The 17659-nt window shown below is 39.5% G+C and overlaps 1 pseudogene; it reads left to right on the forward strand.

The window, feature by feature from the left end:
- Window positions 1–261: 261 nt before the first annotated feature.
- LOC132413926 (serine/threonine-protein kinase Nek5-like) lies at window positions 262–16368 on the forward strand (annotated as a pseudogene).
- The last annotated feature ends 1291 nt before the right edge of the window (window positions 16369–17659 follow it).

A 17659-nucleotide genomic window follows, 5' to 3' on the forward strand; every position in this document is an offset into this window, starting at 1 on the left:
CAGCAATATCTGGGTGTGATCTTACAGGTGGTGGAGATTTTTATTGCTTATTTCCTATGTTCTTCTTGACAACATGGGGCTGGGGGAGAGCTAAAATTTATACCCATCTTATAAGTTGAAGTCTGTAAGTATATCACTGAGATTAGTAATTAAAAGTGTGTGAATTGACCCATATTTATACTATTACAAAATATATTGCATATCATCAAATTTACAAGAAAGGGCTTGCAAACATAATACAATTTAATCCATCCTAAGCCAATGAGACAGTAAGAGGGGAAACCTAATTTAAAATAAATAGAATAGAAATGTCAACACACCAAAACAGCCAGTTTACAGGGCAAAAAATGACTCTCCTGCCCAACAGTACATGATAATATTGTCACTAAACTTTTCTGTATCTCAGCTTCCTTGCTAGTAAAATGAGGGGTGGGATTAGGTGACCTCCAAGGATCTCACATTCTGTGATTTTATAAAAACTCAAATGAAGAAGCATTTTTAGTTTCAATAATCCAGGCTCCTTTTCAGACGGCCGAGTGATCGTGATTGAAGGCATTCCAGAAAACAGGAAACAGTGGCGGCTTGAAACGCCGGGAACTTTAATGAGTGTTTTGACAGCAGCACATCTAACAAGTAGCTCATTTTCTGCCAACGATGGAGAATTTGGTATGTAGTTTACTTTTAAGAACATAGTCCCCTGTGGAATTTTGTCAGAGGTGTAAATGCAGAATGGGGATAAAAATAGCCTGGAGAGAGAATTGGGAGGGTGTCTAAGCCTTTTCAGAAGCTGATTTGCTTTGTCCAAGCCTGTTCCAAATGCCATTAACAAAAGACTTGAACTTCTGAGAAGAGTAGGATCATTTTCTGTAATGTGATGGGTTGACAAGTGATGAAAAGTTACGTAGGAAGGACCAGTGGCTTTGTAGGTGATGAGCTAGTGCTTAGCGCTACCTCACAGAGTCCGTTTATTCTGACAGCTCTTCAGCAGACTCAAATTACCATCCTGGGGGCCGTAAAATACATCTTAATATAGTTTTTTTTGGCTTTGGGTTTTTGCCTCCAATGTTTAACAAGATTATGCTGCTGTTGACTTTAAGGGAAACCAACCGTTACTTTCTAAAGTTCGAGGGAATTCCTATCACAGTGGGGATTTGGTCCTCCACTGGGTGTGCACGTGTAAACTGCTACGAGCAAAGCCATTTGGGGCAGGCAGGTATCAAACAGAGAACACCTGCGCAGGGGCGAGGTTTCAGGGCTGGGCTTGCTGAGATGCGAGGCTGAGGCGGAGCGGAGGACTGGTTAGAAACCTGACAGTGATGGAGGCGGATGCGTGCTTGCAAAGTTGAAGGACAACACTGAGAATAATGCAAGAGTCGTACCCGACTGTTTCTGAAGAGTGGGTCTGCCCGTTTGTGAAGCTCAAGAGAAGGGGAATATTTGTGAAAGGTGAGTCTGAAAGAATGGACAGCATTTTATTGAGGAACGAATATTTCAGGTGGGGAGAACTTGCAGATCCACAGGCCTGAGAGACTGAGAAAGACGGTATGGGCTTCCCTGGTGGTGCAGTGGTTGAGAGTCCGCCTGCCGATGCAGGGGACACAGGTTCGTGCCCCGGTCTGGGAAGATCCCACATGCCGCGGAGCGGCTGGGTCAGTGAGCCATGGCCGCTGAGCCTGCGCGTCTGGAAGGCCCGCGTACCCAAAAAAAAAAAGAAAGAAAAAGAAAGACGGTATGACTAAAATCTAGGCGCCGGAGAAGGGACCAGAGTCCCTGAGTAGATGAAGTCCTTCGGTGTTATTACTTATCTCAGCTGCCACACTTAAAACTCAAGGCAGGGGTGGCAGTGCAGTGGGGAGAGAGAGAGGAAATGCCTCCCTGCCTTCAAGGCTCTCTTTCAAGTACCTTCAAACCACAGACGGCAGTGTGATTGCATGTCTGCTCCCTCCCCTTCTATCCTGGGATAGAAACATCATCTGTAAGGATGGGGCTGGGGGCTGGTGGGGAAGAAATTTTGGGCTGGCCTGGCTTGGCCTGGAGGCCAAGGGCTGGGGCCACAGACCAGGTAGGAGGGGGGCGCCCATCTTTCAGGACACTGCGATGGTGACATACTGGTGACTATGATCTGTCTTCTTGGGTTTGTTCCTGTGCTTCTTGGAGAGAGTCATAGAAAACTTCATTTGATCTTGCATACCAAATTAATTAATTCATGAACTTACTGCATTTTCAAATGGATGGCTTTACATTAGGCATATATGAGTAATTTAATCTAACAAGTGGGATTAAACATAGGAACTTGCCTCTAAGGGTAGCATTCAAAGCAAAATGTAGGTATTTTCTTTTGTAACCTGCTAAAGGTGCAGGCATCCCCTCTCACCCCAGCTGTGCTTTCTCTGCTCTTTCAGCCTCTCACTCTGTTGTTGGCCTCACCCCATCTTTCCTATCCCTGTAGCAAGCTTGACTTCCTGTCTCTGGTCATCTCTTCTTTCTTTACCTCTCCCTCTGCACCCCTGCCAGATAATCCTAAAAATCCTTTTAAATCCTGCAAAAGATTCTCCCATACCCTCAGGATAAAATCCAGACTCTGCAGACTCTAAGTGCCTTCAAGATCGGATGGCCTCTCCGGGCACCAGGGCTGCTAGCACTTCTCCATCAGCAAATATTTCTCCCTCAGTTTAGAAAGGTGAGTCTTTCTAAAGACTCCTCCCTTTGCCAAAATAATTCCTCCTGTAAGATTTCACTCTGATGCAACCTCCCGGCCATTTCTGATGTTTTATCAGCAGATACCCTTCCCTCCCTGCTTTTCGCTATATTGCCGAACAGGGCTTTACAAAGGTGTCTGGAATATAGGAGATTCTTAATCGGTTAATAATTGGAATGAATGAGTGGAAGAGCCTGTAACTTGATTGACATGCTTCCCTTTAATCCAAAAAATTCTAATAAGCTTTCTGTAAATCCTCAAGTTTGTCTAAGGTCTCTCTGTCTTTTCTCTGTTAGTTGCCTCTGACAATTTCACATGAATTCAGTCTCATACTCAAATTCATTCACACTCAAATATTGATTAAAGGCATGAAAGACATTTCCTTATTATGTTTATCATTTAAATTCAGGCCATAAAAAGATGCAGTAGCAATTTTATTTGAAATTTTAGAGATTGCTATTAAAAACCTGGATCTCAATTAAACTACTGCCTGTGTACCACTGACAAGGAACCACTGGTTTTTTGTTCGTTTTTATAAATTTATTTATTTATTTTTGGCTGCATTGGGTGTTCGTTGCTGCGCGCGGGCTTTCTCTAGTTGGCGGCGAGTGGGGGCTACTCTTCGTTGTGTTGCGCGGGCTTCTCATTGCGGTGGCTTCTTTTTGCGGTGGCTTCTCTTGTTGTGGAGTATGGGCTGTAGGTGGGCAGGCTTCATCAGTAGTTGTGCCTCGCGGGCTCAGTAGTTGTGGCTCATGGGCTCTAGAGCTCAAGCTCAGTAGTTGGGGTGCACGGGCCCAGCTGCTCCGTGGTATGTGGGACCCTCCAGGACCAGGGCTCGAACCCATGTCCCCTGCATTGGCAGGCAGATTCTTAACCACTGCAACACCAGAGAAGCCTGGAACCACTGTTTTTTATTTTTGTTTTTGTTTTTTTTGGGATTGAAACACCTCCCTGCCGTGGAAGCCCGAGTCTTAACACTAGACCATCAGGAAGTCCCCCAGGAGCCACTGTTTTAAATGCCTGAGAAAACATCAGGGCACGTCTCCTTTGCATTCCTCTAAGTTTGGTTTCCCTGCTTAATATCCCACAAGACACTGTAATTCTCTGATCATAAAAGTAAAGTTCACTTTAGTTTCCTGTTTAATATCTTTCTTCCTCACTAGACTATAAGCTTCTGAGAGCTTTGTCTTGATCACCACCCCACTCCGCCTCTCCATCCCTAGCACCTGGTATAATGCCCAGAACTTAGTAAGTCACCATGCCTTTGTTTTTGTTTTTGTTTTTTGTTTTGCAGTACGCGGGACTCTTACTGCTGTGGCCTCTCCCGTTGCGGAGCACAGGCTCTGGATGCGCAGGCCCAGCGGCCATGGCTCACGGGCCCAGCCGCTCTGCGACATGTGGGATCCTCCCGGACCGGGGCACGAACCCGTGTACCCTGCATCGGCAGGCGGACTCTCAACCACTGCGCCACCAGGGAAGCCCCACCATGTCTCTGTGAATGAAAATACAGCCATAGCACGTTTTTACTATCACTTTATGTAAAGGCATGGGATTGCCAATATTTGTATTGCTATCAAGTTGGATAAGGAAATTACAATGCTAATTATTCTTACAGCTCTATGGAGTCTTTGTAAAGACTTTCTGCATGTGTAGATTTTAATAACTTTGATTACAGGTGTAATAGACACAATTTATAAAGGCATTTAAGGATTCGTTGTCGTACATTTAAGCATGATTCGTATATCGTTTGTCAGTCTTTAGCTTAAATATCCAACTCCTTGAAGATAAATTCCTTTGATGTTTCTAGCTCTAAATTCCATTTGAAAATGAGCGTTTGGATTTTTCCTCAGTGGTTAAGAATGGTTAAGAATTGTGTTAAGAATCTGGCGCAGTGGTTAAGAATCTGCCTGCCAATGCAGGGGACACGGGTTTGAGCCCTGGTCCGGGAAGATCCCACATGCCGTGGAGCAACTAAGCCCGTGTGCCACAACTACTGAGCCTGCGCTCTAGAACTCGCGAGCCACAACTAGTGAGCCTGTGCACCACAACTACTGAGCCCGCATGCCACAACTACTGAAGCCTGCCCACCTAGAGCCCATGCTCCGCAACAAGAGAAGCCACTGTAATGAGAAGCCTGTGCACCGCAACGAAGAGTAGCCCCAGCTCTCTGCCACTAGAGAAAGCCCGCGCACAGCAACGAAGACCCAATGCAAAATAAATAAATAAATAAAATTAATTAATTAAAAATAAATAAATAAAAATGAGGGTTTATCAAGTACATGTTTAATTTGTGCTAATTTTAAAAAGTTTGAAATAGCAAGACTTTACAAAATCCTTTTAAATGAATCTAACTAGTAAGAGTGACACTCTTTCAAAGAGAAGTATTTTTTTACATGTGCATAATTAATTCAGGTCAGTAATTTTGTTTATAGTTTAACCACTCCAAGGGAATCCTTGGTAGGAAGGTAACCTCTATTTTTCTAGTGTAAGTTTTCGGGCCACACAGTTGCCTTGGTAACATCATAGTTGCACATCCTGATAACAGCTGATTTACATTTCTGTAGTTAGCCTTTCATTCTTTCTTCTGTTAAACAAAAATAAGAGCCTCCTAAAATTGTCTTCCTAAGACAGGAAAACAAAAACTGTCAGATTCCCACACCAGGAGGAATACTCTGGCTTGCTTTTAATTAGCCAGACTACCTCATAGATGAGATATATCAATATATTTCATTTGTTTAATGCGCTTTAGGAAGTAACATGGGCTATGATTTGGGATGAAATATGTTGATTTAAATAGGTAAATGTAAGTGTGGTGAGATTTCTACTTGTGTGTACATGAGCAGTCATGTAACAGTTTACCAAAAAAATAAAAAAGCCACACTTTGCTCTTAATTCCACCTTTGGAGGAAAGTTCCTATTTTTAATCCCACTTGCTAACAGAGGGTAGGGATTTTTTTTTTTCCTGGAGACTAAAGTGAAATACTCTTTAGACACCTAGGAACCAGATGGTTGTACAGTTTGGGTGGGAAAGGTATGTTATGATAAATTACAAACATGAGCACAGTCCTTCACTCTTCCCTGTATCCATGCCCTTTGCAGTATGACTTTGCAGCTCCTCTGTCATTAAATGTTTTTCTTCCCCTCTTCCCTTGAGTCTTGACTGGCCTTGTGATTTGCTTAGGTCAGTAGAATGCATCGGAAGTGATGGTGTGGCAAATCTGAGTATTTAAGGAGCTTCTGCTCTTTCTTTTGGAATCCTGTCCATCTCTCAACTAGCTCCAGTTGCCCTGCTGGAAAATGAGGGACCGTGTGGAACAGAGAGACAAGCCATCGCAAGTGAAGCCATGCTAGACCAGCCAACCTCCAGGTGGCCAGGCAAGTGACTGCAGATGCCATGAGGGGCCCAGCTGAGACTGGAAGAGCCGACCAGCTGAGCCCAGCCCAAATCGCCCAACTGCAGAATTATGACCTATATAAATGGTTACTGTTTTAAGCCACTAAGTTATATGGTAGTTTATTATTCTGGAAAAGCTAACTATTGTAGACATACTTAGCAAAATTCCTAAAGTGGTAGTTGAAAGTAGGCTAGCTCTACATAATTTTAAAGCCAACTTAAGAAACCAGCATTTTAAATTCTCTGTGAATTCTTTTAGTTCTTTTGTGGATTCTTTTAAGAAAATCTGTCTCAACAATGTTCTTGATTGCACCAAGGTTTTTGAGGGAAAAAAACAGACATCATTGACAGGCATATGAAGAGATGCTCAACATCATTAATCATCAGTAACTTTAAATCAAAACCACAAAGAGGGGCTTCCCTGGTGGCACAGTGGTTAAGAATCCGCCTGCCAATGCAGGGGACACGGGTTCGAGCCCTGCACCTGGAAGATCCCACATGCCACGGAGCAGCTTGAGCCCGCGTGCCGCAACTAATGAAGCCCACGTGCCTGGAGCCCATGCTCCACAAGAGAAGCCACCGCAATGAGAAGTCCGAGCACTACAACGAAGAGTAGCCCCCACTGCCACAACTAAAGAAAGCCCGCGTGCAGCAATGAAGACCCGACACAGCCAAAAATAATAAATAAAAATTTTAAAAAACAAAACAAAACCCACAAAGATCTATCATCTCACACTCATTCGATGGCCACCATATAAAAAAAAAAAAAAACACCAGAAAATAACAAGTATGTGGAATAATTGGAACCCTTATGCACCATTGGTAGAATTGTAAAATAGTGCAGCCATTATGGAAAATGGTATGGCAGTTCCTTAAAAAATTTAAAATAGAACTGCCTGATCCAGCAATCCCTCGTCTGGGTATATATACAAAAAAATTGAAAACAAGATCTCGAAGAGATGTTTTTGCACACCCATGTTCAATGTACCATTATTCACAATAGCTAAGATGTGGAAGCAACCTAAATGTTCATCAGTGGATGAACGGATAAAGAAAATGTGGTATATACATACAATAGATGATTATTCAGTGTTAAAAAAAGAAAGAAATCCTGTCACAAGCTACCACATAGATGAACCTTGAGGACATTATGCTAAGTGAAGTAAGCCAGTCTTGAAAGATAAATACTGCAAGATTCCCCTTAGGTGAGGTATTTACAGGAGTCAAATTCTTAAAAAGTATAATGGTGATTTCCAGAGGCTGGGGGGAGGGGGATATAGGGAGTTGTTTTTCAGTGGGAGTAGAGTTTCAGTCATGCAAGATGAAAAAGTTCTAGAGAGCTGCTGTACAACCATGTGCATATAGTTAACAATACTGTACCGTACACTTGGAAGTAGTTGAGGGTAAATTTATGTTATTTTTTCTTTTACCACAAACAAAAAAATGTCAGACATCGACTCAAAAAGTAATTCAGAATTCCTTGATTGTCTCATGAATTGTTTTATTATGGTCTCTTTGAATTGGGATCCAAAATAATTTGATTGATATGTTAAAAAAGTAACAATTCAGAGGAGTAATACTGTGAATGTGAGGAATTTTAGTTATACCTTATCCAATTTTTTTCACCTATATTTTCATTTTTATGAATATACAAGAGTGATATAAGATTAAAAATGTATGCTTAGGGAGGACTAAAAGAGTTCTTATAGTAATTTATATAAAATATAAATTCTGGGCTTCCCTGGTGGCGCAGTGGTTGAGAGTCCGCCTGCCGATGCAGGGGACACGGGTTCGTGCCCCGGTCCGGGAAGATCCCACATGCCGCAGAGCGGCTGGGCCTGTAAGCCATGGCCGCTGAGCCTGCGCATCCGGAGCCTGTGCTCTGCAACAGTGAGAGGCCCGCGTTCCGGAAAAAAAAAAAAAAAAAAAAAAAAAAATATATATATATATATATATATATATATATATATATATATATATAAAAGAGCTAAGAAAACATTGTCCCATTTTATTGGGAACATTTTCTTTGCTATTGGTGTATAAAATATGTGCATCTCATAATCATTGGAAGCTTAGAGTTGTTGAGGGGATGCTGCTTTCTATAAAGAAATTAAATATTGTACTACCTTCATTCTGATTTTTTTCCCAAGAGAAAAAAAGTACATTTTTTTTTAAATTTTAATTTTTAAGAGTCTGGCTTACCTCATTCTTTTTTTAATGTTTGCAAAGTATTTAATAGTATGTGGGCATTATTTGAAGTCACAAGAGTCAAGATTTTTTTTTTTTTGGCTGAGCCGTGGGGCTTGCAGGGTCTTAGTTCCCCAACCAGAGATTGAACCCACACCCTTGGCAGTGAAGGCACGGAGTCCTAACCGCTGGACCGCCAGGGAATTCCCAAAAAGTACATTTTAAATAACAACAATTAATTCACCCCCTCACCTCCTTCCTCCCCTCACCAAAAAAGATAAAATTGTGGGTGTGTGCTTTGGGTTTTCTTTGCAGACATCAGTGATTAACCGTAACCATAAACTGAATACTGGGTGTAAAAACAACGAAGGATAAGGGTAGTGCAATAATGTTGGAAAGTCTTAAGTTTTTACAAGATTTTCTTAAATTTTCTATACAATCAAAGCATCTACTCCCAAAGTGGGATTATTTTGTCTCTTCATCTCTGATCCTTATTCTTCTTACTTCTTTCTCTTGTGTTGCCTACTACCTTCAGTACAATGCGGAATAGTTGGTGTCAGTTGTCACCTGTCTATTCTCTGTTTTAATGGAAATTATTCAAAGGTCTTACCATTGTGGTTGATGTTCAATATAGGATTTTTAGTATATGTCCCTCTCGAGATGTATAGGCTGGGATGCTTTAATCTCTCTTTCTGTCATTTAACAGTGGGACCATTAAAACAATGGCTTCCTAAAGAAGAGGGGAAGGTAGAAGTGGCCTCTGACATTGAAGTAGATGAAGAACAACCAGGACCAAGATCTGATGATGATGATACGTAAGTAGGTCATACCTAGATGCCTAAATGAAGCACGGGAAATAGTAAAAATGGTAAAAAGTTAAAATGCTGTTGTTGAGGCATAGACTATAGCCTCAAAGACCCAGCTAAGGAGACCAAGTTTTCTTTTATACATGGGTTTGTCTCTGGGATTCTCCATTCTTTTCCAATGGCTTTGTGTTCCCTTTCTGCATCAGTGATATTCTGTCAGTTACTATGGTTTTATTGTACCTTTTGATATCTGGTATGGCTAGTCCTCACAGTTTCCTCTGGTCTCCATATCATTTTCTTCAAAATTATCTTTGCTGTTGCTTTTTACTCAACGTATACATCCTTTCATTCTCTTGTAAAGTGTCATGAAAAAGCTTGTTGGGATTTTGAAGAGAATGAGATTACATTTGTTGATTAATTTATGGGAATTCACATCTTTGTGATTGTAAGTCTTAACATCCATGAATATAGTATAGCTCTCCATCTATTTATGCCTTTTAAAATATTCTTCAGTATTTTTGTAGTTTTCTTCATGATATAGATACCGCTTAACTTTTTTGTTGTTGTTGCCATTATTAATGGGGTCATTTTTCTCCTACTACATTTTGGCTACTGCTAGTGTATGGAACACTATTGATGTTGTATCCTGTAACCTCACTGAACTCTCTAATTAGTTCTAAAATTTGGAGTCCTTTGAAGTTTAAAATTATTATAATTTATTTTTAAAATAGGTAATATATTTACATGTTTCAAAATTCAAAAGGTATATTCTTTTCATAGTCTTTCTGCTATCTCATTACCTCTGCCACACAATTCCCCTCCCCAGAGTCAACCAATCCAACCTGCTTCTTGTGCATACTTCTTCTGAGAAATTCCATTAAAATGTAAGCAAATCTGTATATCTTGGTATTGTATATTCCTTTTCTTTTTTTATAGAAACAGTTTCATAATGTAGATACTATCTCGCAACTTCCTTTTATCACTTAACAGTGTATCTTGAGTACCTATCATAATATACAAACAGTAGTATATAGAGAGTTTAAATTCCCAGAACAGCAAAGTGTTGTGTCAAAGAGTATGTACGTTTGTAATTGGATAGTGTCAAATTGCCCTTCACAGAGGTTACACCTATGAACACTTCCACTGACAGGGTATGGAAGTGCCTGTTTCCTTGTACATTTCCTTGCTCAGTGTGTTTTCAAACTTACGGATCATTGCACAGTTGATAGATTTTAAAATGCCATTTCAGGTTTGTTTTAATTAGCATTTCTTTTATGAGTAAGGTTGCCTTTCCTTATGCTTAAGATCCATCTTTATTTCCTCCTTTGGGAATCAGTTTTATTTATAGCCTTAGTCATTTAAAAAATTTAGGCTATTAACATTGTGTTGATTTGGGGAACTTTTTGTATTTTAGGGAAATTAGTCTTTTAGCTGTGATATGTTTCAAGAATATTTTCCCGTTTTTTGTTTGCTTTTTGATGTATTTATAGTGACTTGTGCCATGAGGAAATTTCTTACTTTTGTTTACTTAGATTTATCATTTAATAAAAAATGATACCAGAATTTTTTTTAGTACTTTTATGATTTAGTTTTCCATTTAGTTAAATATTTTCATCTTGAATTTTACTTCTACTGTAAAGTGTGGCTCCAACTTAATTTTTTCTCCAAATAACTCCTTACTTATTCCAACACCACTTATTAAAAATCTTTATTTTTGACACCAATTTGAAGTGCCACTTTTATGATATACAACATTTTTATGTGTATTTGTATCCAATTCCTATTCTTTCTAGTCTAATTATTATAAACATGTTTATAATATGTTTTATTGTTTGGGGGGGCTTTCATTTTTCATAATTTTCCTGTCTAGTCTTACTTGTTTTTCCATGGGAACATTGGAATCAACCTGTCTAGCAAATAAAGGAGGGAGGGAGGGAGGAAGGAGGGAGGGAGGGAGGGGAGAATTTTCTCAGCCTCTTCCTTTTTCTCCTGGTCTCTATTATTGCTGATGCGAAATCTGCTATCATCTAATTGTTTTTCCTTTATAGATGTGCTCTCTCCCTAGTACTTTCATAACGTACTTTTTCTTCTTTCATTCTTATGTTTTGCTATGATATCTCTAAGTCTGGATTTATCTTTTATCCTCCTTGGCTCACTTTCTTCTGAGAACTCATGACTTTCTTTAGTTCTGGAAATTTTTTACCTATTATTTCTCCAAATATCGCTTTTCTTATTCCCTCCATTTTGGCTCTGCCATTAGATAGATTCTAGAGCTTCCCAATCTGTCCCCAATAACACCTAGTTGTACGTTCATATTTTTTAAAAAAGTATTTATTTATTTAGGCTGCACTGGTTCTTAATTGTGGCATGCAGACTCTTAGTTGCGGCATGCATGCAGGATCTAGTTCCCCGATCCCTGGCCCCCCTGCCTTGGGAGCATGGAGTCTTGCCCACTGAACCACCAGGGTAGTCCCCTTTCATATTTTTTATTCTTTGTTTCAATCTAGGTGAATTCTTGAATACTGTTTTCCAATTCTCTCTGGGTATCATCTATTAGGTTTTTAACTTAAATGATTACATATTTCCTAATATTTATAATTATTTTTTCTTATATTTATATGTTCTTGCTTCATTCTTGCATAATTGTTTCCCATAATTTAAAAACATTTTAAAATGGATGTTGTGCTTTAATTTCTCTTGTTGAGCATACTTACTTTAAGGGCTTTATCAAAATCTTCTGTCGATGCCAATTATAAACAATCTATAATAAAGAACAGAAGAGAGTTTTATTCAAGCAAAACTGCGAACTATAGACCAGGAGCGTAGACTCCACCAAGGAAGAAGAAAGCCCTCTGGAGAAGCATGGTTTTCAGTACAGTTTTATATCTTATCAGAACAAAGAACAAACATCAAACATTACAGGGGTACCTTCCTTCAAGGTTTCAAAAGAGCAATTAGCACATACACAGCGAGTCAACATGACCTTGGTGTCTGGGAAGGGACCCTCATCTTTGAAGGAGTATTTTAGCATTGGTGTCATAGGAACAGGGATCATTTATCCCTATCTTCAGAGTGGACATTTTTTTTTAAATTTATTTTTGGCTGCGTTGGGTCTTTGTTGCTGCACACGGGTTTTCTCTAGTTGCAGCGAGGGGGGCTACTCTTCATTGTGGTGTGCGGGCTTCTCACTGCAGTGGCTTCTTTTGTTGCGGAGCATGGGCTCTAGGCGCGTGGGCTTCAGTAGTTGTGGCTCCTGGGTTCTAGAGCACAGGTTCAGTAGTTGTGGCGCATGGGCTTAGTTGCTTTGCGGCACTTGGGATCTTCCCGGACCAGGGCTTGAACCTGTGTCCCCTGCACTGGCAGGCGGATTCTTAACCTCTGTGCCACCAGGGAAGCTCCCAGAGTTGACACTCTTTAATGGTTAAAGCACATGTACAAGTGTGTTTGGCCATAAGACAGGCTGTTCCAGGTCACATAAAGTATAGGCCAAATCATGTATAAGCCAGAATGACTTCCCCATACCCCAATATGTGAAAATTTCTTCCAGTGCCTCCATAAAAATAATTTCATCTCTCGGGCTTCCCTGGTGGCGCAGTGGTTGAGAGTCCGCCTGCCGATGCAGGGGACACGGGTTTGTGTCCGGTCCGGCAAGATCCCACATGCTGCGGAGCGGCTGGGCCCGTGAGCCATGGCCGCTGAGCCTGCACGTCCAGAGCCTGTGCTCCGCAACGGGAGAGGCCACAACAGTGAGAGGCCCACGTACCAAAAAAAAAAAAATAAAATAAAATAATAATAATTTCATCTCGAGTTAGTTCAATGGTCCAACTTAAAAAAAAAAAATTTGTTGCCCACCTTACCTTTCTTACCATTAGACTTATTCTTGTGTTTTGGAATTTTAGTTTGCAGGCTCATTTTGTTTTGGAAGTTCTTTTGTATTTTGTGGGGTTTTTTTGTTTTTAAAATTTTCTTCCCTCCTTTCTTTCCTATCTCCTACATATCTGACAGGTTTTGGGTTTCTTCATTGGGTTCCCCTCCATTCTTCCTAAATGGAACCCTTGAAGAGCTGCTCTTCAGTGCAAGGGTGGTCTAGGAAAAAAGCTCAGGAATGTGGCTTGTCTGTCTTGGCTCAGTCTCTGGGAGAAAAATACTTCCTGAGAAATTTATAACCATGGATTTGTCTTCACTCAGAATTGGAGTTTGAATTTACAATACTTGGATGGTCTAGAAACATGTACATTGAACAATTAACATTAAAATTAGCAGTAAGAGATTGTAATACTCTGGGATCTCTAGAAGAAATACATATAAAACATTCTGGAGGGATATAGCCTCAATCCAGGTTACAGTGAATTTCTCACTAAAGCACTGCTGAAGATGAGCTCACAATTAAAGATTAAATCCACTATGAGAGACAGCAAACACAACAAATAGTTAAATTAGGTCATAAACAACTTCAGATAATATTATGAGTATTTAATATTTGCATAATAATTACTATTGTGTATTTAAAATTATTTAATTAAAATAAGAAAACATGAGAAAAAAGCAGGTCTATCAAAAAAGAACAGGAAGATTTGATAATCAACCAATAGAACTTCTGAACGTGAAAAAAGTCTTCCAATAGAAATTAAAATTCAGCAGTTTAAAAACAGGATAGAGTTAATGAAGGAATTAGTAACTAGAAGATAGATCTGAGGGGGAAAAAATGATCGAAAATGTGAAAGAAGTGTTAAGAGGCATGAAGGCTCAATGTATATCTAAAAGGAATTCCAGAAGAAGAGAATAAATGAAAAGCAATATTCAAACCAATTATAGCTGTGAACTTTTTGTAATGATTGAAAGCCACGAATCATGATATCTGGGAAATAAAAGAATAATCAAGCAGGATCAATGAAAAGAAATTCACACAGACATATTATTACATTGTAGAGGAATGGAGACAAAGGCAAGATTTTGTGTAAGCACATACCTGAGTAATGGCAGCTTAACACATGGGAGCTATAATTACTGGTCCACCCCGAATTGATGATCTCCAATTCCAGGGGAGTCCTCTGTGATACCTAGCAATCCTATGCCTGGTCAGCTTCCCTCCAAACCCTCAGTCGTGCACACTCACCCCCATCCACCTTGCTCTCATCACCGTGCCCTGCCTTCTACTTCACAGAGGGGGTGTTTTGTAGGTGGAATTACCTCTGTTGTGTAGATCCATGAATTTTTTACACATGCGTCCTTGACTCCTTCTCCCTCCCTATCTTCCTTCTCAGAGGAAAGCAGTCTCCCTTCCTGTTGAAAGCTCCTCCTTACACAGGTGCTCTAAGTCCCAGCCTTTCCTCAGTGACCATGTTGCTGTCAATTAATCTACCTTTCTCCTGTATTTTCAACATCTATTACTTACTTCCTCTCAGCTTATAAACATGCCCAAATCTCTCCCATCTTGAAAAACACCAAAAAAACCCATTCCCCTTATGTTCTTGAGATAATACTGTCCTTTCAGAGCAGGGCTCCCCTCAGAGGAGTTTTAGCTCATTGTCATCACTTTTTTAAACCTCCCATTGCTTTCCTGATCCACTATATGATGGCTGCGGCTGCAGAGAACTCTGAAATATTCCTGCAAAGGTCATCTATTACCTTGAAATTGCCGAGTCCGATGATCATTTCTCAGTCCTCATCTTATGTGACTGCTCCCTCTCTCTGGAAATTCTCTGCTCCTTTGGCTTCCATGACGAACACTCTTGGTTCCTACCAGCTCCTCCTAGGTTTCTTTCCTTTGCCCCTTAAATATCTGTGATCTTTGAGATAGTTTTCTTGGTCTCTTCCCTTCTTCTTTTCTAAAAGCGTCAGTGTTGCAGCCTTAGACACAATTTCAATTCCTGGTCCTAATAGTTAAGAGCTGTGAGACCTTGGGCACTGTTTTTGAACCTCTCTGAGCCCAGCTTCTTTATAAATGGATGATGATAATGTCCACCTCAAGTGTTGTTATTAGTAGAAGAAATATAGTATGTGTAAAGTGCTCCAGGGAAGTGACTGGCACATAGGAAGGGCTCAATATATGGCAGCCATTGTATTATTTTTTTTCTTTTTTTTCTCTTCCCTCCTCTTCTTTTAAACTAAGAGTAGATGGATATTAATAAATAAATATAATAAAAGTTACTGAACACAAATCCAGCTAAACAGAATACTGATTCTCCCAACGTTGGTTGTTTATCATCCTTAGAGAAACCAGACTGATATGATAATTTATTACCTGGGTGAAAAAGCAACTTTCAGATTGGTCATGTGGGGGTGGGGCATGAGAAGGGACACTGATTTTCACATGTATTCATTCGTGTTTTGATATCCCAAAGTTGATTTTTTACTGCTATGATTTCAGAAATTTTGAAGAATCTGAAGATGAGTTGAGAAATGAAGTAGTAGAATCCCTGGAAAAACTCTCTACTTCCAAAGAGGCAGAAAAAAGGGAAGAGGTTTCCAGTTCCTCTAAGGATGCTGAAAAGAGAGGGGATAGGCATACAGAAATACGCAGAATTAAATGAAAGTTTGTAGAGTATTTTTACTCCATCTGATGACAAAATTTGTATTGTTGATGAAGACCCAGGAACATCACCCACCAGTCAAAATATACAAGTGTGATTATTGAACTTTTTCTTAAATAACAAGTTAGTATCTATTACAGTGTCTCTTTGGGAGCAGTCATAAATATACATTTATTATAAGGGTTTTCCAGTAATCCCAAGGCTTTATTAGTTTTCTTCTCAATTTAGACAATAGGACTAACTTCTGAATTAATTAAAATTAATAAAATTTAATTAAATAATTAAAATTATTAAATTTTTAAAAATTATTTAAAATTAATATTTTTACGCTGAGAAATCTTTCAGATAATATGTGTGGTTGGCAGAGTAATGTGGCTCCCCTCACCCCACATGCACCCAAAAATGTGAATATATTTTTACCTGGCAGAGGGGAATTAAGGTTGCAGATGGAATTAAGGTTGCTCATCAGCTGACCTTAAAATAGGGAGGTTATCTTGGATTATTCAGGTGGGCTCAATGTAAGCACAAGAGTCTTTGAAAGTGGAGGAGGGAGGGAAAGGAGAGAACCAGAGAGGTGGCAGCTGAGAGGGATTCAACTTGATGCTGCTGCCTTTGAAGATGGAGGAAGGAGCCACAAGCCAAGGAATGCAGGCAGCCTCTAGAAGCTGGGAAAGGCAGGGCAACGGATTCACCCCTAAGGCCTGACGAAGAAATGCAGCTCTGCCAACCCCTTAGTTTTAGCCTAGTGAAATCCACTTTAGATTTCTGACCTATGGAAGTGTAAGATAATAAATTTTTGTTGTTTTAACTAAGTTTGTGGTCATTTGTAACTAGTGATAGAAAACTAATATACAAACTCATTCATTTAAAATAATGAATCTGTCGTTTTATAAAACCATGACTTTGAAATTTCTTAAGGTATATTGAACATGCTTTTCTGAAGCTGATGTTGACACTTACAGGAGTAAGGAGAGGAACAAGGCATGTCAATTATGTACCAAATAATAATTTTATTGTTTCATTGAATTATTTTCTAATAGTTTCAAATGTATAGATTATAAACTTCTGGAAGGCAGGGACTATATCTGGTCTTTGTTTCTTATGATGATCTTTTTATATATAGCACTTAGCACCATGCTAGAAATGTTTCTTAACTGAGTAAGTAAATACTAATACAATTTCCTCATTAAGACTGGAAGCCCTTTGAGGCAGGAAACTAGACTTAAACTTTTTGTATTAATTATAACAATCCCAGTGTTGAACATGTGCCTGGAGCTTAGCAGATATTTGTTGTACCTGCTGTTATGAAGGACAAGAGTGGTTATATCTAAGTGGTAGAATTCGGCCTGAAACAGCTGGTCTATAATGAAAATAAAACTAAGTTGGCACATTGATGCATTGCTGAACCAAGTAAACAAAGATGAGGAGTGGTTGGTCAGATTATTCCTAAGGTCTGAGTGGTTGGTCAGATTATTCCTAAGGTCTGCTTAGCATTTACATTTGGTATAATATTAAATGTGGGGCATGTAAGTGTCAAGATTTCCCTAACTGGGATGTGTCCAGTCTTTTCTATCTTTATTTTCCTGGTGATGTCTGAGGGGCTGTTCTTCCAACTTGGTGTATAGAGTACATTCTACTCTTTTAGGGCTCAGTATGGTCACATCATGATGCTAAGAATATTTAACAATTTCTCACCATTATGTTAGTTTCAAACTAGGTAACACATGACCCTGAGGGACTGAAGCATCTTTAATTCTATAGCTCTTTTAGTGGTCAGTATATACATGTTTAATTTACTTTCAGGACATTATCTGGTTCAGACACTGAATCTGCTGGTATCATCCTCATTCTAAACAGTACCTGAAAGCATGGAGAATGAAACGTGGTTCCTGAAAAATCCCGAAGATCAATTATATACAGGGGAAAAAAAAAAGGAATGTTTAAGGTCAGTGTTTAAGGTAACATATCAGGTTTGCTCCAATAACAAGATGCTTGGCTAAAATCTCCTTTAGGTAACAGCCACCCACCCTTACCATTCATT

The sequence above is a fragment of the Delphinus delphis genome, chromosome 18 (genome assembly GCF_949987515.2).
Source record: "Delphinus delphis chromosome 18, mDelDel1.2, whole genome shotgun sequence".
In the NCBI taxonomy this organism is placed as follows: Eukaryota; Metazoa; Chordata; class Mammalia; order Artiodactyla; family Delphinidae; genus Delphinus; species Delphinus delphis.